The sequence below is a fragment of the Peromyscus eremicus genome, chromosome 5 (assembly GCF_949786415.1).
Source record: "Peromyscus eremicus chromosome 5, PerEre_H2_v1, whole genome shotgun sequence".
NCBI classification, from domain to species: domain Eukaryota; kingdom Metazoa; phylum Chordata; class Mammalia; order Rodentia; family Cricetidae; genus Peromyscus; species Peromyscus eremicus.
In genome coordinates, this window is record NC_081420.1 from 58,495,339 (window position 1) to 58,518,601 (window position 23,263).

A 23,263-nucleotide genomic window follows, 5' to 3' on the forward strand; every position below is an offset into this window, starting at 1 on the left:
GGGTGAACTGAGAAATCTGATTGATGGTGGACACACAGGACCCATGCCTTTTGAATTGGTCACAATCACAAGCTAGGCCACACCTATAGTTCTTCACTTTTACATTCTATTTCAAATAAGGGCACAGCTCTGGCTCATAGATTTATTAGTCAAGAATAGTGTGATTAAGATAAAAAGACAAGTGTTTCCAACCATTGCTACACATGTTCATGATGAGTTTTATAGAAAAAGACAAACAAACAAACAGATAACAGTAAGATCAGCTAAGCTATCTGGCAGGAACCTCACTGCGCTGCTTATGGGTGGAGTAGACATCATGGTTCTGTTATGCTTTCTTCATTTTTTCTTTTCTTATTCTTGCACTGATGACTTTTTAAAATAACATTTTCACGTCTTATTTTTGAACATATAAGGGCTACATTGAGCTATCAAATTGGCATTGAATATTGTAATCTTATTGCACTTATATGTGACTTTATATCATTTTGAACTACTTGACAATTCAAATATATCAACATAATAGTCATATGTATGTGTACATGAATAATCCTCTGTGTCACAATGAAAATTGTGATTTAAGGAGATATATTTCAGATCTAAAATTTAGGATTAGGGAATCTATACAATATGATAAAAATGATGAATTTTTGGCTTCAAGCAACATGTAGTGAAGAAATAAATGATTGTTAAATCGTAAATCAGCTAGAAGATCATCAGGTAGAGCTCTCCCTCTCCCTCCCTCCCTTCTCTTCCTCCTCCTCCTCCTCCTCCTCCTCCTTCTTCTTCTCTCTCTCTCTCTCTCTCTCTCTCTCTCTCTCTCTCTCTCTCAGCTTGTTTTCATCAACAACTGTCTGGCATAGACTCTTCTGATGAAATCAGTTTGATTTATCCATGAAAAAAAACTTTGAATACTGTCCAACCTTCTGCTAAAGTAAACTGTAATGAGAAGGAGCATGTAAGGACATAAGCACTCAAGTAGCTCTTGGTTGCTTTGAAAAAACACGGAAGCAAGTGCACTGACTTTGGATAGATTCCATGTACCTGGAATAGCTGAATTTTAAGTTAATTCTTAGAAATGGTTGGCTTACCCAGAATTGTATTTTTATTTCCAAATTCATACTAGGCTGACTTGGTCAGTGTGGCTCTTGGTGAGGTGTGCTTTGATCTATTCTTTTAAAGTATTATACAAACTCTCTTCCTTATGTTCCATTTTACTCTCACTTACTGAGTTTTATTGTGCTGTTAACGCTTACTCATAGATGCAAGAGCTGTTGTAGATCATTTGTGCCTTGATTCAGATCATTGATGCTGCATTTTACCACCAAGTTCATCAGTCCCTTCTCTTTTGCAGATGGAAAGCATCATAAAGCAACATTTTCTGGAACGTTCTCTCTCCTGTGAGGACACTGAGACAAACTTTTCTGAGACTTAAATTCATCTTTCTGACATACACCAAGGGAGGGGCACTCCAACAATTTCCCTTTCAACTACTTCTCACAATTCTTCACACTGGTCTTGATGAGATGGGTGCACTTACCCCCAAAAATGCCAATCCCCAGTCTCTGTCTTTCTATTCATCACTGAACAAAAATTCATATCCTCCTTTTTCTTCCTTTTCTGTTTAAACACATGTATTAAATGCATTATTGAAAAACATGACTCCTTTCTACCCACAAGTTGTCAGCCATTGTTTTGGTGACCATTCTTTGGGGCTTTTATTATGGTTCAAATGCTTTGTCATGTTCCTTCCACTTCTGTTCTGAGAGAAAACGTCACCTTCTGGCGGTAAGTAGGAATTGCTCCATTCCAGGTCAGCTGCCTGTGAACTGTGCCTCATTTAATTGGACAGACATAACTTATCAGGAATTTAGTCCTAATCAGATTCTCTCTCAGCATACTCTATGAGCCTCTGATACCAGAAGAACCAGTCTTTAGTCTCTGTCTGCTCTCCTGTTCACTTTTTCTCTCTGCCTCTCTTTTCTCATTTCCCCCCTCTATTTAAAAACCAGAAAGTAGGTTGAATTTAATTATCATAGGATACTTTTCAAATCATGGAACCAAGAGTTTGTGTTTTCTAGGTAGTTTATCGAAGCCACCTAATCTCTTTGTTACCAAAATAATGTAGAAAATCTTCAGGTATTTTCTAACAACTACTGCAGATTGATTTTATGAAACCTAGATATGTGTGAGAATTCCATACTTAAGTGAGGATGTCTTCTTTGGATTTGTAGATTGTCCCCCAAATACACAGACTTTGCTGTGGTATTTGTCTTTCATAGTTTTCCTTACAAACTTGACTTGCTCTTAATAACCTTGCAGGATTACAAAGTGCACTAATTGTTCAAACTGTGAAATCAGCTGTTTTGAACATCAGAGAAGATTGAATTGGACTATTGCTTCTTAGTCACATTGGTTGTAGTTTCACTTTAAACAAAGCCATTTGGAACATCTATGTGTTCTAGAGATTGCAACCCAAATCCTCAGTCCGGCACTTCATCACCTCTTAGGTGAGTGTGCCGAACACAGCCTATGGGAACTCAGTATTATCTTATCACTATCCTTTTTAAAATATATTAGCACTGTGAACAGTGTATTAGGGACAGAGGAGATCTGGCCACCGTTAAGCTAAACTGTATAAATGGGCAACTGTTGATTTTATTTGGGTGGTAGAAATAAGTATCTGTTTCAAACCTTTAAAGGATTCTTTCAAAATAAAACCAAAAGCAGGCCCCTTGAAATTCACAGGTGCTGTTTTCCAAAGTATCTTTGTCTGTGTGAAATGTGAAGTGAGTCAAGCTTACAGGGTATATGCTTTGGCAGATGGCAGAGAAGCAATGCCAGCACGGCCATTGCCCCCAGAAAAAGTGTTCTTTATGAATACCACCAGGCAGTAGACAGGCTGTCACCAACAAAGTCATTATCATGCCCCAGACAGAGTATCCTGATAACTCTGACTCCAGTGGAGCCAGCCATTTGGTGCCACTTCACGACTGAGTGTCTCCCTCGAGTTTAGAAAAGAACTTAGTTCATATTACCACTGTAAACTTAATACCTGGGCATATCACCTCACACCAACAGTGCCACATGCAAACGAGAAGACTGCATTTTATAAAGAATGCGTCAGGAAAGACTGTGGAAGTGGTTTATAAATAAGCACTATCCTTTTGGAGGGTAAACAAAGGCACAGAGGAGTTGGATTACAGTTTTTTTTTTTTTTTTTTTTTTTTTTTTTTTGTCAACAGACCAACATGCTGAAAGTGGCAAAATAAATAAATGCAAGCTTTGGAGTGTACGGTGATAAATGGGAGATAGATACCCTTACAAAGTTGTTGAAAAGAGAAAGAAAAAAGAAAACTGTGGAAACCTGATTTCTAATTTATCAGAGAAAGCATTTTCTCTAAAACGACAAGATAATTCATTTACTTTTTTAAAAAAAGACTGTAGATTTGCTAAATTTCAAAGCTTATGAGTTCAATGTTCAGTTTCTATCCATTTATACTCAACTTGTGAGTTCAATTTAATAGTTATGTTTTACTGAAGGGGAGCCTTCTGCATTGAATGTCTATGTCAAGTCAGAGCTCCTTAGCTTGGGAATTTTCCTTCAATTCAGTGTGAGGAAGGTAAATAAACACCTCCATTTTCCAATCAACTGAATATGGTGCTTTCTAAGAGATCTGTTTTTGTCTTGGAAACATAGAATTGATACAACATGGAGAAACACAGATTAATGCCAGCATTTGAAGTTTAGTAACAGGGACAACAAAATCATTTAGCAAAAATAGTCCTGGTGTTTAGGAAATGGTTTAGTTAAGTGAGTATATTGAGATTTCGCCAACAGCATAGAACTCTCTCAGCTTGGCAGATATATTGAAAGAGAAGGACTGGGCTGACTGTTAAGGACCTATGTGAAATAGTTAGGAGTGTATTATGCTCTTCATAAAATGAAACTGGAGAGATTCCACTCTGAAATCCAGGAAGTATGTCATTTCATTTGCCTCTGGTCGCCTGTGGCAGGCTCTTACATTCTTTACTACTCCAATTAAATTGCCATCGATATATATTTTCTTTAGCAGAAATTTTGGGGTTTGTTTGCTGGTCACATTTTCCCTTTAGGTTCTTTCAGTTTGTTTTCTGTTCTTAGATTATGTAATTCATAAACTTTACTGTAAAATAACATGTCCATTACATCATTAAGAAAAATAATAAATTGGGAAGTCAGTATCATGTATCGTCTTTGCAGTCAATGGTCATTTCCAAATAGGAACACAGTGCGTGTTTTTAGCCTGAAAACTTATCACACGTTTCTAGTGCTACAATCAGATAGAGTTTCTTGCAATTCTGTGTTTTAGAAGAAAGGATGTAAGGGAAGATATTGCAATATGTGAAAGATAATCCATGTTTCCAAGAATCATGGATGTCAGACCAGTATCCCTGGCTGGGAATTTATTTTTTATGATAAACAAAGTCATTTGACATTTAGAGATGAGCAATAAAAGAAAATGAGAGCCAGTGATCTGTAAATATGTTTGTATTTATGTATAGATTTGAAGCACGTACTATTTCATAGAAGAAACAGGAGTCAAGGAGGGAAGTAGGGGAGAGAAAAAGAGAAACTCAATCTGAGGAACTTGAATTTGTGGACAACCTACAAAAAATAAAGGACTCTGGCCTCATTATTTCAAGCCTTAGCTAATTTGGAAGAAAATATGTCCTATAAAGAGGAATTAACTCTACTGGTGCTACAGAACGCAGAGAGAATGTGACACAGCCTGGCGATTTTTGACTGAAGACTCACATATACCCTTAGTTCAAAGATAAGTCTAGGGAATTTTGTTTCACATTTTCTTATTAATTCTTTGTAATCTTTTTGAGGAAAGAAATAATGTTGTGAATAGTTTAGATAAGACAGTAACAAATGAGTTTCGTTTTGTGAAAATAAGCTAGATACATCAAAAATAAGGATTATTGCACATAAATTTTGGGCAATATGTTCTGTATTTTAACATGTTGACTATAGTGATCATATAGCTTCACCAATGAAGTAATTATAAGGAAAGATGTCTCTGATTAAAGTTGTGATTTAAGTAGTGCTTACACTTATGAACCAGTTTCTGAAAGAATGGCTCATGTCTCAGTTGGACTCATGGACAATATTCAGTAAATGGATTATTAGTTGTTTTATTTATTATCTGACTTTTAACATATATTTTGTAAAGAGTTAATTCGTAGTATTTGTCAGAACCAGTGTGATACCATTCATTATTGATAAACTTGTATATATATAAGTCAAACTAATACTCTTACTTGCATCATTTATGAAACTGACTCTAAAATAGTCTTTAATCTTCCAAATAATTTAAATTATCAGTTATTACTCATATTTTGTACCTGCAGAAGAACAAAAGCTAAGAAAGTTTAGGTGATATTTCTTTTTTTTTTTTTTTTTTTTTTTCGAGACAGGGTTTCTCTGTGTAGCTTTGTTCCTTTCCTGGAACTCGCTTTGTAGACCAGGCTGGCCTCAAACTCACAGAGATCCACCTGCCTCTGCCTCCAGAGTGCTGGGATTAAAGGCGTGTGCCACCACCGCCTGGCTTAAGTGATATTTCTATTTGAAAACTTGAGTTTGCCTTACAATGCTAAATGGTCGCATTTTTTTGCTTATGTTCTATTTCAAAGGATATTAGAATATCTCTAGATTTTTAGTTATTCAATTGAGACCTGCCTAAAGTGAGCAAAAACAGTTGCAGAGCCATGCAGGGAGCTTAGTTTGTTTATTGAATGGTAGAAGGTGAGAGAAGGGTGAAGATATGGATACAATGTTTAAGAATGCATGCCCAGGGGTTAGAACTTGTGGGACTTCCCAAGTTTCATAGCACTGCTATAAAGCAAAGAGCGACTGGAGTCCCAGCTCCAGAGTCTCATCAATGAAAGAATTCCTGTCTATAATTTGTTAGAACACATTGCTAGATTTGTTTATTTTACATGTGAATGTTTTATCTGTATGTGTGCAGCTTTGTACACCTGGAAGTCAGAAGAGGTCATAGAATTCCTTAGAATGTGAGATACAGATAGTTGTGGGACACCATATGGGTGTTGGGAATCAAGTCCAGGTTCTCTGCAAGTTCTCTTAATCACTGAACCACCCCTCTAGCACTGTCAAAGCATATTGTTACTTTCAAGACTCAGAACAAACTAGCTCTCTATCTTCTATTTACTGTTTGACATTTAGGAAGTGGCTATTTTCAAAAGTTCAATGAATCATCCTCTTTTGTTGGGAAAATGGTTCATTATGTAAAATGTTTCTCTCCCAAGCATGAGGACCTCAGTTAAATGCCCAGTACTCACATGAAACACCAGGTACTGTGTGTGTGTTTATAATCCCAGGAATGAGGTAGGAAGGAGACAAGTGGGTTCCTGACACTCATTTGCCGGTCAGTCTACCTGAATCTGTGAGCTCCAGAATGAGTGAGGGACTCTGTCTCAAAAAATACAGTGGAGAGTGATTAAGGAAGACCCCCTACCATTGACTTCTGTCCTCCACACATACACATGCACACATATATCCAGGATCATGTACATACTCCATGCATATACCCCCAAATGCCTAATTCAACTTGTGTATTGCTTTTAACATTTTACCCTTTAAATACCTTACATCAATGACATGTGATAACTTTGCCTCCTCTGCTTTGTATGATGTGCCTTCCGTTAACATTTGTCATCTTCTAACTAAAATGAAAATTAATTTCCTATTCCTACCTATATTTCAGTAGTGCAATAACATAGAATAATACATTTTGATCTGAAAAGTACAGCAAATGGATTCACATGGCTTAGGCTCATGTTAACCACCACCACATCCTCTTTACATCTAAAAATAGCCCATATCTTTCCAGAGGGGTACCAAACCCTCTGATTTCTTAGAATCTGTTTTTCCCCCATACTTAAATTTGAAGCCACCCACCTGCTTTTAGGTAGTTTTTGAGGCGGGAGAGCTAACGAGTAGTATTCTGCAGAATGTTCACTTGTCTTCCCTAGTTACCAAAGTTCCATTACTTCCATTACAAACTGCCTTTGATGTGCTTATGGGTGAGAGGGCAAAAGAACCAAAGTCAGAATAGGCTTGAGTGTGTGGGGTATGACATTAATTTGCACTTTGAATAATCATTTCTGGATATGCATACAGGATATAAGCACCTCTGCTTCAAACATGGGGAAAATCCCCTAAAGTCAATCAACTCATTGCTCTATATGGTTTAAACCACAGACTTGAATTTTTTTTAACCAAGTTCATTATTGCTGTATATAATGAAGACATCAGTTGACTTTACTACAGGTGTGTAAACTTTGCACAGACCAAAATAGGTAAAGACCTTAATGTGATCCCAGTGGAAAAACCATGAGGTCTACCAAATATTTTCATATGTGTAACAATAGGGAAGGATCCTGTATACAATGTAGTCCGCTTCCCCATATGGTAGAGTTTTACAAAACAGCAGTGTCACAGCCAAGCAAGATGCAGAACATTTCCCCTACTGTAGGGATCCTTCCTGTTGGCCTCTCAATAGTCACACCCACTTCCTGCTGGTCTCCATTGTCACCCTAACCCTTGGCAACCTCTAACCTGCTGTGTTCCCATAATTCCCTCATTTCAGGAATAGTTTATAAGAGAATCATATAGTGTGTGAGCTTCTGAAAAAGTTGGCTTTTTTTCCATTTAGCATAATTCTTCAGAAATTCATCAAGTTGTTGATGTATCAATAGCCTGTTCCTTTTTATTGTCTAATAATGAAAATTTAGTCTTGACCCACTGAGAAAAATTTGGGTTGATTCAGTTTTTTGGCTATTCTAGATAAAGGTGTCATGAATATTTTATGCACAGACATTTCTGTGGAACATAAGTTTTTATTTAACTGGTTATACCCTCCAGTGTTCAATACCAGGGTATATAAAAGATGCATATAGAACTGCTTGAGAAACCATTAAGCTTAACTGTTATAGAAGTACAAATGAAAGCACAACAATATCCCTACACACCCAACCAGAATGTCCACAATGACAATCCCTGGTCTGGTGGAATTGCATGGGACCCTTATCACTTTCATGTTACCCATGAGAAAAGAGTTTGAAAAGTCACTCTTTGATGTGCATTTTCTGAGACCATCTGTTCTCCACTTTCTTTTCTTTTTTATTGAAAATAGACTTCTCTCATACAGTGCATTCCAACCACAGTTTCCCCTCCCTCCACTCCTCCTAGCTACCACCACCTCCCCTCTCCCTCAGATTCACTAGCCCTCCATTCCGTCCTCAGAAAAAAAATCAGGCCTTCAAGAGACAACAGCCAAACTGGACAAAACAGGATACAATAAGATAAGGTAAAAGCCCTCATATCTAGGCTGGGCAAGGCAACCCAATAGGAGTAAAAAAGTCTCAAGAGCAGATGAAAGAGTCAGAAAAACACTAGATCCCACTGTTAGGAGTCACACAAAAACACCAAGCTAACAACTATAAGATATATGCAGAGGACCTGGTGCAGATCCATACAGGCCTGTTTCTTGCCATTTCAGTCTCTGTGAGCCCATGTATGCCCTGCTTAGTTGATTTCATGAGTTATGTTCTCCTGGTATTCTGCATCTATTCTGATTCTTACAGTCTTTCCTCCCCCTCTTCTGTGGGGATCGGGGAGAGACTCAATACAGATCTCTAATTTAGTCTCTTTCTCTGCATAATGCCTGGCTGTGGGTCTCTATTAGCTCCTGTCTGCCACTGGAGAAAACCTCGATAATGACAACTGTACAAGGCACTCATCTGTGAGTATAGCAGAATATCATTAGGAGTATGGCACCCATCTATGAATATAGCAGAATATCATTAAGAAGCATTTCATTGATTTTTTCCCCCAGTCATCTTTGGTTCTACTCTAGGTCTCTTAAACTATCCAGTCTCTGGTCTCTAGCCATCCAAACAGTACAGGACATAGGCTCCCTCTCATGGGGTTCAACTTGGGTCTCAAGTTAAACCAAACATTGATTGGTTGGTTGGCCACTCCCACAAGCTCTGCGCTATCATTGCCCCAGCACATCTTGCTAGGATAAAAAATTGTAGGTGGTGGTGGTGGTGGTATGAGTTGTGGCTGGATTGGTGTCCAGGTTTTTCTTTCTGTAGCCTGCAAAGTGCCTTCTTGTGCCAAAGAGACTAGAACATAGGGGTGCAGTCTCCAAGCCTGCACCAGCGTGACCTCCCTATGTTCAATGAGCTGTGTGGATGTCCTCAGTAATGGGGCCCCACTGTTCAATGTTCAGAGAGTGACATAACATCAGTCTGGGTTGTTTATGGATCTCCAAGGGATCTACTCAGCCAATAACTCAACTGAATGTAACCCAGTCCCACCACTGAAAACCTTGTCTGGCTACAAATGGCCAGTTCAGACTCCATATCTTCCATTGTTAGGAGTCCTCACTAGGGTCACCCTCATAGATTCCAGGAGGTTTCCATTGTATTAAATTTTCACACCTCCCCTCAGTGCTCCTTAATTCCATCTGTTAGATATAACTCTCAGATACTATCCAACTACTTAGTGAATCCAAATTTAAAACAAAGATGCACATCTCAGTTAAGGACAATGGTCTATGCTCACTTTTCACTGTTGATAGAGTCCATGAATTTTCCTGTTTAGTAAAATGTCTCATAGGCCTGAATCAATAGCTACTGTGTTCACATTTACTTAAGAACACATGACAGGCACTGACAGTGAGAACAACATTGAAGTTTCCTATCTTAACTACAACTTCTCAGTGAGGGTTAGTAGGCAGCATGCTGCCCTATTGTTTCATTACTCAAACTATAAACAGATATGCTCTGAGTGGTCCCTTTATATCATATTTTTTTCTCATCTTATGCTTTTAATTACTGTTTTTACTTTCTCTGGTGTCTGCGGAGAATAGAGACAGTGTTGTATGGTATTCTTAAGTGTGGGGAGCTCTGATGTGCCTTATCCAACAAATATGTGTTAGATGAGCTTTGTTCAAGTGTTAGTTAGAGGGCTTTGGGCCATGAACTCAGTGTTACTTAACCAACTATATATATATATATATATATATATATATATATATATATATATATATATATATATATAAAATGAGGTGTCACTGCATAGGAGTAGGAGCACACCTAAAACAAAGTCATGAATTGACTGGCTGATAAAATGCAATCTGAGACTCTGATGAAGCTATGTTTCATTTCTCCTGTGAGAAATGTGTAGGTCCTCTTTAATCCAGCATCTACAGTTATTTCAGAGACTACAGTTATTTCAGAGAGCCACCACAAACTGAGAACTGGTTGTACCTTGTTTCATGGGGAAATCATAGACAGTGACAATAATAACAAAAGCCTCTCAATAAACCAAAACTATATACTTTGACCCATAGGTGCTTCTCCTTTGTCTAGTACATAGCGTTAGAATGAACAGAAACCCAAGTCTGGGGAAGTTAGTGGTTTTATTCTATTTGAAGGCAGTGGAGAATCAATAGATGAAGAGTATCATGATGGAAATTTTATATTTGAAGACTATTTGGGTATCTGTGTGGCGATGCATTGGTGAATGCATATGAGGAAAATGCTAAGACCAGAAACAAGGAGACAACTAGGCAGCTAGAAACCTAATCCAGTCATAAGTATGGAACTCAAGGGTGGATTACAGCAATCTACAGGAGATGGAAGTTCTAGGATTTCATAACGTAGATGTTCGGATAAAGAAACAAGAATCTTCTTCCCACTGTGCTGCAATTCTGCCAACTGTTTAGAGAGCAATAGAATAGAATATTAATGCCGATTATAAAGCTTCAAGGGAAGGAATGATCCCTTGAGAAGAAAAGAGGGGTAGTGACAGATTGGAGGGCTGTTTTGGAAGGAAGGTTATGAAGATGAAAACAAATTGATTGTCCATATGCTTTTGATATATTTGAGACCCATGCTGAAAAGTGTAGCGGCTAGATAGATATTTTGCCTATCAGAAAGAAGTGAAACAATGGGGATGGATGGACCTTTCCCTACAGATGTTGATAATAAATGAAGTACAAAAATTATCACTCCTTTTTAGACTTTTAGTTAATCACTTCAATGGCTATATGGTTAGTCATGTGAGTCCCAGAAGTAGTTATCTCAAACATTTACTTTAAATATGCCTTTTTCAGGAAGGATGTCTTAGGAATGGTTTTTAACAGAACATAATATCTAGCCAACTGCAGTATTAGGGCCAGAACCACACCCTAAATATAAGCATTTGGACTTTTTTTTTGTTCCTTGGGCAAAATATAATGATCTGTTTTCAAATAATGCATGTGTACGTATGTATGTGTGTATAGAAAGGGATTGAGTTTTATAAGCATGTATTAAAGGCTCAGAGGGCTTATAAGACATCAAATGATTTTTTTTCAAAATAACAACATAGTGATTGAAGTGTAAATGAATCATGAAATATACGGATTAAATATGCCTGGGTTTATTACGCATAATTAAAAGTTTAAGACCTTGCTCAGGGCAAAGAATGACTGAAGTTTTCTATGGAACTCCAACACGTGGAAACACAGATGCTGAAATACCAAACTCTTCTGTGGACTGAGATTTCTATAAATCCCGTTGCTTATTTTCCTATATAAATATTTAAACATCTCTTTAAAACATTTAGGAAGAAATAACTTGTCTTGACCACCTAAGTAAAAGTGGGTTTATTTAGAGATAATATATTAAAATAAAAAAACATACCAAAGAGTATATTTTGATGTAGTTCAGTGGCAGAGTGACTGCCACATGCAAGGCGAAGGATTAAATTACAACAGAGCAAAAATAAATTGAGAGGAATTGGTCTGTTTGATGTTATTTAGTTATAAGTAATGAGATAAGCCATACAAAAGATTACATGTAATTGTGAAAAGAAAGGTTAAGGTCAGAAATTAGGGAATAGACCGCAAAACGGGGTGGCAAATGAAACAAAATTTGGGGATTGTCAGAGATTATGAAATCAATCAAGTCTATGGTATGTGAGCACAGCCACATAAAAGCTGTTTTTCATCTTGGACTTCATGAAGACACTATACTGGCTAGTTCAGTTACGCATGAGTTTTGTGACCACTCCATACCTTAATTGTTTCCTAGTGAGAGTGGACCTCAGTCAGGAATGCACTATAAACAGCTCCTCATCTAAGAAAACACACACATACTTCACAAAATAGCCAGCTCTGGAGGGATGTGAGAACAGGCAGAAAATAATCAACGTGAAGCAAATGGTGTTACTTGGAATCTTTTGCTTCACTGCAAAGAACTTACCATTGCATTAGAGAGGTCAAAATCACAATAGTGCTATTTCCTGCTGCTTGAGAAATAGGAATTTTGCTTGAGTGAACTATTTCAAGTAAATAACTGAAGTTCTGGTCATTGTGACATTGTCATTTAGAAATAAAACTGCTTATTTCAATGGTAAGCTCAGCTTCCTCAGCAATATTTCTTATTAGAAATACATTATGAGGTTTTTCAGTAATTTGAGACAGAATTTTGCTATATAGTTCTGGCTGACCTAGAACTCACTATAGAGGAGGCTGGCCTTGAACTTATGGGTGATTCTCCAACTTCTGCCTCCTGGGTGTAGGGATAAGGGGCACTTACCCCTATGCCTGGCTTAATCATATAGATTTTACTCATGAGTTGTAATTAATTTTGGATCTTTGAGTGAAATATAAAAAAAAGACCAGTGATCAAATAAGTTTCAGGATTATATTTTTAAACTTGCTTTATGTTGGCTCAAGAATTAACTTGTATCCTTTAAAGTAAAAAAAAAAAAAAAAAAAAAGAACAGTAAAATCCACCTTTTGTGCTGGCAAGATGTCTCGGCCTGCTGTTCAGCCTGATGGCTTTATGAATCCTAGATCTGGTGTTGTAGAAGGGGAGAACCACTGTCACCAAGTTATCCCATGACTTCCATGCCCACCATGCACACCGTGGTACATACTTGCACACATATACCCCCACACACAAATAAGTAAATATTAAATAAATAATTTAAAAATAACATAAAAATCTCTGCCATATTTATAAGCTACAAAGTCTGTTCTTGAATTTTGAGTCATAAATTAAATAATATCTTTTCCTTCAGTTTCTAGATACTGAGACTTCTTTGGTCACTCTGAAGACACATTTCCCCACACTTCATTACCAAACCTTGCCATAGAACTTTGAGCTAACAATATTTGAGTTGAAGAAGGATAACATGGCTAAAACTATTTTGTGTACACATGAATCAGAATTTATGTTACCTAAACTCCCAACCAATGAACATCATATTGAAAATTGTTCTTTGTTAAGGTTTTGCTAAAAGAAATTGCTTTATCTTGAAGGATTTGTGCATTTCCAGGGGTACTCCATAGAGTCGTCAGATGCTCAGAATGACTCAGTCTATTAGTGGGCAGACTGCACAGCAAATCTTCAAAGGAATCACTGTCGTGATTGAGAAAAAAGATGTTTACTAAATGTCCATCTTATGTATTAACCATTTTTTTCATATGATCTAGATGATAATATTAAGAGAAAGGAATTATAATTTCTTTTTTCAAGGGAACTGATCTGGACTAGTGCTAGGAAGACTGTATGGGGTCCTGCATGGGAATATGGTCTGAGTTTGGTCTGCTATCCTGTACTGCAAAGATAATACAACCTTCATCATCTCTTAAAGCATATTTAATTACTTCCTTAACAAGAATGTTTCATAACCTTTAAATAAGAAATTGAATAAAGACTTAACCTAGCTCATCTTGACCTTATGGGGCTTTGCATAATTTATAGACTGGCTAGATGTCGTAAAATTGCTTAAGGTTTACCTAAGTAGGGCTAGGGGTGAGCTTGGCGAGAGACAAAACACTTGCATAGTATTGTAAGACATTGTGTTCACTCCTTACATCAGAAAAAAAATGTAGCAATGAAATAGATACAGGCGCTACAAAGTTTATTTAGAGGAAAGAAAAGTGTTGAAACAGTTTGCTTATGTTAAAATGTGCTTAATGATGTAATAATCTCTGGAGGCAATTCTTCTATTATTTGACTGGAAACAACACCCACCCCACCCCTACGGACACCCAAACACTCCAAAAGGAGAGAGTGTGCATGTTTGTGTGAGAGTGTGCATTTGTGTCAGGGGAAATAGTTCCACCTATTTTGTGATCCAACTCAACTAATTACCTGTATATGGTCCTAAAACCCGAAGTATTGGTTAAGATTTTAAATAGTGTATTTTTTATTCATTCGATTTGGAGATAAAGTACTATTTCAGTTTTAAAATTTATATTTGACTGGGTACTTTGCAGGGGGGTGGTTATATACAAAGAATTCTAAAAAATATTCCTAGGAAGGACTTTCAACAATAATGCAATAACTACCTACAGATCAGATGGCGAGTAGAGAACACTATAACAATACAGTCAGAAAGCAAAGTTTGTGGCTTGTGAGAAGAGAATTCAGTGGTAAATATTTTGTGGAGGAAAATGTGCGTGGGAACTGAGCATTGTGCATTGTAATCTGGGTAGCAATTGATTTCAGTGAAGTTTTCACTTTCTGGTTAGCTGGAGCCTTTGCTCAGCCTCACTTTCCACTGCCCCCGGGGCATCGCTCTGTCTTTCATTCGGCCTTTTTTGGAATTCCTTCAAAATGCTTACGTGTTTTTAAATAATGAGTTTGACAGCGTACTTCAATAACCATGAAAATGTTCTTTCTGAATTGTAAACCCTTAGAGAGGAAGAATGGAGGAACGGATTGCAGATAGAGTGAGGAAAGGAGAGGCACGGGAAACATTACCTGTGCGCACGTAGTATTCTTACATGATAAATACTCCAGTCATGGCTACTTGCTAAGTTTCTTTTTAGACAGGATCTTTCTGTGTAGTCCTAGCTTTCTGGAACTCACATCCTAGCCCAGGTTGTCCTCAGACTTGCAGCATTCTGTCTGCCTCAACGTTGGTCTTGAGTGCTGGGGTTATAGGTCTGCACAACCATACCTGCCTCATCTCTCTGGTGCAAAAGGCCCATTAGTCAGGGAAACCTAATCACCTCCAGGAAACTTGGAATATTTTATACCTTGAATGACACATAAGCAAATGCCCTGAGACTGAGTGCTATTCTTGAAGCATTGTCAGGATAGACATCTTCCAGCCCAGAGGCAGACTTACCTCCTAAGAGTTTCTGGTAACTAACATAACAGGATGGAGGGAGCTGGAAGGAGCCCCTTGAAATGAACCCTCACTCTCCTTGTTCATACATGCTCTGTATTCTTCATCAAACCTTTAAGTCAACAAATCAAGCTACATTGAAGCAAATGGCAAGACAAGACAGCAGATAATTTTAATTCCCTGAGGTATCCATGTGGGAAAAGAACAGAGGGGTCCAGATGTTTTACTTCCTCCATGGTCTTCCTAAAACTGCTTCAAGTTGCTATTAGAAATGCCACAGAGTCAGAAGTAAATGGAAACTCCTGCCCAGTGACACCACCAAAGAATAATGCTATTCAGCTATACCTTAACAGGCAAACAAGCTGAGGCATTCTAAAAGGCGATAGGCAGCCACTCCTACAGTACAACCCGAAGTGATCAAGTAGCTGTGGTGTTACACACCTGTAATCCTAATGCTCAGAAATCAGAGGCAAAAGGATCATGAGTTCTAGGCCATCCTTGATAGTGAGATAGTAAGACCCTATCTCAATAAAAAGTAGTCAGCACTCAATCAGAGAATTTCAAACTTTCACTTCCTCAGTTCACAACATGCTTCTGACATGGGAAGTATAGACTATTGTGTGGTCTTTATGGAAAACTGGAACTTAATACAACCCAAAGTCTTACAGAGCTACGTGTCCAAACTCTGTGAGATGTAATACCTAGTTATATCATTGATACAATTTGTCAAGAGCAGTAATGACAAGGAAACAAATCAGTGTCTGCTTCTGCTTGAAGATATGCAGAGGATATTCATAGCCACACAGCTCTGTTCAGAAGGTACCAACTGCAAGATGCTGGGCAACATAGCTATACTTTTCAAAGTGGGATGTCCAGAGGAAACAGCTGGTGATCATATTTACATGTGGGTTCTGGTTCATGAAGACTGTGGTAAACTAAAGATTCTTTCTGTAATAATCTTTTGGGTGATACTGGTCCAGGAACATTTAGAAATATGCTATTACCATGACAAAGAAGAATACCTGGAAAGAGAGTGGAGTAAGGAAGGATATAACTTGAGTTCATGAAAAATTATGGCAAACTGGCACAGAAAATAGATACTGAATAACCATCTTGAGCAAGCAAATCCAAGCCACAAACCAGTAAGTCACACAAAAATTGACAGTAAGCACACATATTTTCATGAATGTAGATAATCCCTATTATTTCCCAACTTACTTACATTTAGATGGATAGAAGTATCAGTAAAACATTGCAAATAAGCTGATGCTAATTGTGAATGTGTGTTAAACATGTCCATAACAAGCTGGGCAGTGGTGGTGCACACCTTTAATCTCAGCTCTTGGGAGTCAGAGTCAGGCAGATCTCTGTGAGTTCGAGGCCAGCCTGGTCTACAGAGTGAGATCCAGGACAGGCACCAAAACTGCACAAGAAACCCTATCTCAAAAATTAAAAAAAAAAAAACAAAAACAAAAAACAAAAAACAAAAAAAACCCTCATAATAGATACTCTGCCACTAAATATGAGATAGACTTCAGAAAATTCCATTGAGAAAGTATGCAATAGTTTTCTAATACAGTATGATGTTTATTTGCTCATTGAGAATTTTATTCAAGCTGCACAAATCATGCAAGGATAGATCCAAACATAATTGATTGCAATGAAAACAAAATCTAATCAACAGTACATTAAACAGGTTCACTTCTTAAAAGTGTGCTCATTACATGTATTAACATAGACCGTTTGATCAAAAAGAGATTAATGAAACTAGATAACACACCTTTTATTACTGCTGTAACAAAATAATTTTTATTATAGGCATGACAATTTCTTGCATAAAATTTATTTCTATAATTTAATGAAGGGTTTCTGAAAAGATCCTTTTTGCCATTTCGACTTTTAATTTTTTCTTCAGCCAGGCAATGTTGTTCATTATTATAATTCCAATACTTAGGAGGCTGGGGCAGAGGGATTGCAGTGAGTTTGAAGCCATCTTAGGGAACATAATTAGACCCTCTCTGAAAATGTAAATAATTAAATCAATAAACATTTTTCCTGGTGATTAGTTTTGTAATAATCAGTTCAATTCAGTCTAATCCTTTCTAGTAAAAAATGTTCAGTGTGTTTAGGCAAAATACATAGAGTTTACAGAACCCCATTGATGTTTTTGTATCTCTACTAAAAACATCCAGTTTTAGTGACATAGAACACCAAGAGTGAAAATGTGTGGCTAGACTCAATTATACACCCATGTGGGTTAGATGAGGTTCCTTTTCATCTTGACTAGTTTTTAATGTAAACACTTGCATTCTGAAAGCCTCAGGCACTCCACAGAAATTTAGGGATAATCCTTAAATCTGTTGTCAGTTATTTAAAACTGGAAGGCAGCCGAGTATGGCAGAGCACACCTGTAATTCCAGTACTGTGGGATAGACCAGGCACTCAGGGAGAATCTCAGCTACGTAACAGGTTTCAGGCTACCCTGGGCTACAGAAGAATCTGCCACATAAACAAAGTGCAAGGAAGGAATGAAGAACAGAAGGAAGGAAGAAAGGGCAGAAGGAAGGATCTTCCATTTTTACAGAAAGTGGTAGGGGGGAGGAAACCCTTAATATTCTTATACAGCATTAGAATAGTAAACCATGTGATTTTATTTCATTATCTTTATTCAGAGAAATAAATTTCTGTAAAGGAAGAACTGCTAATATTAGAATGGAGAAAACTTTATTTTCTAATCAGGTTATATTTAGTGAAATAATCACTGTCCTTAGAACTGATGAGAAGATCGACCTCCTGCAGACAGGAAAAGTGTAATGTTCCTAATGCTATTCATCTATGGAGCAGCAACTAACAAACACCATGTATAAATGCATAAAATGACAGGCACAACATGAAATTAAACATTGAACGGTATTTTCCAATGTTTAGGATTTTATAAAATAATTGAATACTAAATGGGGACTAGTAAATGTTTCATGTATTGGAACCATAAATTAATTAGTGATAATGAAAAGAAATAGAAGGAGCCCTCTAAATTAAACAATAATAAAGAATAAAAATGAAATGTTATTTCTCACTAAGGTGTAATTGCATCTTTATACTTTAATTGTCCTCAGGGGGCATAGGTTATTACCATAAGCCAGTTTTTAAAAATCCTTTATACTCCAGATAAGTATCAAGTTGAGTGAATATGGTACTGAGTAGGAATATAAGGTGGTTCAGAGATGTAGAATTTGGAAATATAACACAAACCAGATCTTTCCTGTACCTAATTGGAAGGAATAGTTAGTATAGAGTGAACCATAGAGTGAACCATAAATGCAGATTCTCTTCATCCTTGACTGAATAACTTTTTTGTTTTTGGTCAAGATTTAAAAAAATCATTCATTTTTATCTTCTTTGTGTTTTTATTTTCGAGGCAAGAAAGGTCTCACTGTGTAGTCCAAGTCAGCCTGCACCGTAGCATCAAAATTTCAAGATTGGTGTTTGCTTGCTTTCTTTTTCTTTCTTTCTTTCTTTCTTTCTTTCTTTCTTTCTTTCTTTCTTTCTTTCTTTCTTTCTTTCTTTCCTTTCTCTCTCTCTCTCTCTCTCTCTCTCTCTCTCTCTCTCTCTCTCTCCCTCCCTCCCTTTCTTTTCTTTCTCTCTTGCTTGCTTGATTACTTTCCTTTTTTTGTCTCTTCTATGCACTGTAAAGAAAGTTAAAATAGTTAAAAAGAGTTGTGGCATTTTACCATTCAGTCCTCAAAGTGACATGTGAAAGACACACCAGCATCGCAGTGAAGCAATCTCAGCCATGAATTCACTTCCTGCTGTGTAGATGTTCAACCTAGTACACTCCGCTTGATTCTCCTCTTTGTGTCTTTTGCTTCACATGCTCTATTGATGTTGGCTTTTCCTGCCCCCACCTGTGAGATCAGAGCTGCTTTGATACTGCCAAGTACCCAGTCACGGCTTATTACTTTGCCGTTGCATCAACCCAAACTTCTGGGTCTAGAGATTTGCAAAAAGCAGCTTCAGGACCTGTCTCTAGGGATCATCCTGACCTTTAGAAAGCCTGCCAGACTTAGACCACAAGGCAGAGTGGAAAACCTTACCTTTACTTTAGAATACAACAACAGCTGTGTCTCCAGTAGTAATTGAACTGAAGGAGGTTTTTAACCCAAATTCTGAAACAATTTCCTAAATCATGTGCACACGGTTGCTGAATCCTGTTATTTAAATTATGAAACACAAGAGTCAAATACAGGAATTTTTATTGAACTTTGCTATTCTATTGATCTTCAGACTTTCAATATTTTGCTATGTGGTAATTTTTGACTAAATTGATGTACATATCTAGTCAATTGATACACACATTGCTTTGAGTGAATCACTTCAGAGCTGGTATGACAGTAAAGCAATTTGCACTTGCAAGTTGCTTGATTCAGTTTCTAAAGGAGGGTGTGCCTTGTCTGTGTCCAGGGAGACCTTCAAGTCTGTTCATGAAAACGCAAACAGCAGAGGTGGATCAAAGCACTCCGAGTGTCAATCAAGTGAAGAGATCAGAGCCATAAATGAACTTTTCTCATTAATTTATACTATGCTTCTGAATTTCAAGGCTGTCATTTGAAGCCATCTGTAGTATTACCTTCTTGTAATCCCAGCATGGCAGAGGCTGAGGCAGGAGTGAGCTCCAGACAGCTAGAGCTATGTAGCAAGACTGTCTCAAAATTGAGAAGGCTCTAATTTGATAGTGTCCTTAAAATATCTTTAAATCAGATGAATATGTCAAATATGATTAAGTTCAACTAGTTGATGTGTTAAAAATCTTCAAATTACTTAATAGTTCATTTTTTTTATTTTTCTTCTCTTAGCTTTTAAGTAATCAAAAAGCTTAAATAAGGAACTATTTTCTCTGGATATAACTTGGCCTAAAAGAAAAAAAAAAGAATAGAGAAATTGGTAGTGAATATGGATTTTTCTGAAAGGTTTTTCAGTATTTGACAGATCATATAGGGAGTTTCAGAAAGAATCCTGGTTCATGTTTGTGTTCAATCTGCCTTCTCTCTTTCTGTTTTGCAAATGATTTGGTCAGGTTTGCTTTGTTTGTATCTCTTGAAAGGCCACTTAATTTTCAGGCACTTAAGAATTTTCCTTGGCTAGGTCATTACTTAGAAATTTATTTTAAGGATGAATAGGAGCATCCATTGTTTCCCAGTTACACTTTCATTTTATCGCTAGTTATGATTTTCACGAGAGCAGTAGATTTTGGCAATTGACTTCGTTCTCAACTCTACCCCTGAGACTGACAAGGGATGTGGAGGTTTTTAAGAGACGTGAAGACGGTCCTGAAGAAGTTTGTATCTAAAAATTGTCATCTCAGCACCATCTATAGCTCCTTCAAGCTTCTGCTATGAGAATTAGTATGCTTTATCCTTAGAAGAGTTTGATAGAACACAGAGATAGTATCATAATCTTCAAAACTAAACAGAAACCAAATCAAATGTGACACACCGAGAATCCTAGGGGTCTGATGGTAAGACAACAAGCTTCAGGTCAGCTTGGGCTACAAAGCAAGACCTACTCTCAAAAGAAAAGGGGAAAGTGGGACAGAAAACAAATAAACAGGAAACTTTGTAACTTAAGGAAATAAGTTCATGCCATGTATTTTTCTTCCAAATATTTGTCACATTTCTTTATACTAGGTAATTCTTCAAACATTTGGACTTAAATATGGAATGTGTATGCTTTAAAGCATATGAATCTGATTTCGTAGTGAATGCTACATTAAATATTAAACATACAACGTTAGGAAACGAGGAATTCATGAGAGTTTCTGGAATCTGTTCTGTGACGAGAAACCACCAGTAAAGTTTTCAGAGCCAGCCTTCATGCTGCCTTCAAATTTTGAGAGGAACTAATAGTGTGTAAAGAATATATAAAAATATTTAATGAAGAAATGTATCTTGCCGGGCGGTGGTGGCACACGCCTTTAATCCCAGCACTCGGGAGGCAGAGCCAGGCGGATCTCTGTGAGTTCGAGGCCAGCCTGGTCTCCAAAGCGAGTTCCAGGAAAGGCGCAAAGCTACACAGAGAAACCTGTCTCGAAAAAAAAAAAAAAGAAAAAAAAAAGAAATGTATCTTAAGGACTTGATTATCTGTGAAATGCAATAGTTTTCAAAATCATGAATTAACATGGATCCTATATGTGAGTACTGGTCCTCAATGAACCATGAGTACTGGTTTTAAATATCAACGATGCTTGACTGTGAGATAATTGATTAAAAGCTCAGCACACCTATTCCAGCACTTAGGAGTCACCAAGACACAGTTTATCAGTATTATCGATATAAAAATTTTCTACTCTCCACTGTAAATAAGCCAGCAGTCTCCCTTTAGGCTCAGTGGGATAGTCTCACTGGGCTTGTTAGCTTTTGTTATTCCACATTTTTTTTCCTTTTTTGTTTTACCTTAATCATGTCAATTTTTAAAGCACTGATATTATCAAACACATAGGAACCACACACAAAAATTACAGTCTTTGTGTCAAGAAGATCACTTAAGTATATTACATATTTTCTAGAATATTCTTTCTGTAGATTTTTCATGGTGATGTTTTCACTAGAAAATACACTAGTTCCTTAAAACATAAATTCAAGGTGTACTTGAGGCATAGTTTGTTCTAATCTTTGTGTGGCTACATTCTTTCTATATTTATTTTCCCCAATTTCCATTGTTGATGAATATTCAGTAACTTTCCATGTAGATATTCTAAAGCTTGTTCTTTGATATTTCAGTTGTCTTCACTGATTGATATTGTCCTATTAAAGCTGGGCCTGTGAGGATTTGTTTTTCACTGGACGTTTTAGTCCTGAACTCAGTCATTAGTTGGTTACCATTTTTAGGGTCAAGTAAACAGATGAATCTCATTTTATTCTACATAAAAAATACATTAACTACCAAAAATTGATCAAATAAATTTATAAATGTGATATATTCTGTTTTGAAAAGTCACCATGGTGCATGTTACATTTAAAATAACTAAGCACTGTCCTCTCCTGTCCCACCTTCCTGTTTTTGAAGTTTTAAGAGAATGGCATGGGCTGGGGAGAACGTTCATGAATAAAGAGCTTGCTTTGCAAACATGATAACCTGAATTTGATCCCCAGAACCCAAGGACAAACCTTGGGCATAGTGGCACACACATAAAATCCCAGTGTGAAGGAAGACAAGACAGGCAGATCCCAAGGGCCTGTTGGGCAGCCAGTCTAATCTACAAAATGAGTTCCAGTGAGAAAAGCTGCCTCAGAATGCAAGGTAGTCTACATCTTAAGGAAAAACAGATGAATGTGCACCTACACATATAGCTATACACAAACACGCATGCACAAAGATTAGAAGACCAATTTGTAAGTTTGATCTCTCCAAATGTAATATAAATTGTTTATATTAAATTATAATAATATAAAAACAATATTTAGGTTAAATTATATTAATGACAAATAACATTAATCTGAAATCATTAATTCATTACATAGATTACACATCCATTGTTGCATCTGTAATACAAATAAAACAGTTTTAGGATTTATAGTATTATCATTGCACATTCTCTTAAGAGTATATCATTAACTTTCACATTTTATACAGCTGCTGATCTTACATAATATTTTTAGGTATTCACATTCAGACACTTCATTCCTTCTAATACTGTCATGTTGAAATCTTTTCCCCTCCTCTCTGATTCAACAGTTTTATGATCTTCTTTTAAGTAGTTATTATGTTCACATGTCAGTCATTTTTGTTTATAGGTATCAAATAAATGAGGAAATAACACACACATATATCCTTTCCCACTTCTTGGCACAGCTGAAAATACTTGAATTTTTTTTCAAGTGTTTGCACAGAGCTCATCTTTGAGTAGAATTCAGACATGTGCAATGTTTTCAGAGGACTGTAAATGACTAAGTGTATGGAGGAGTATTAGAAGTCATTTTAGAAACCTTGAAAATACTGTGCATGACCACAAGCATTTTAATTTACTCATTGACAAAACCCTCCAAAAGTCATATGCCC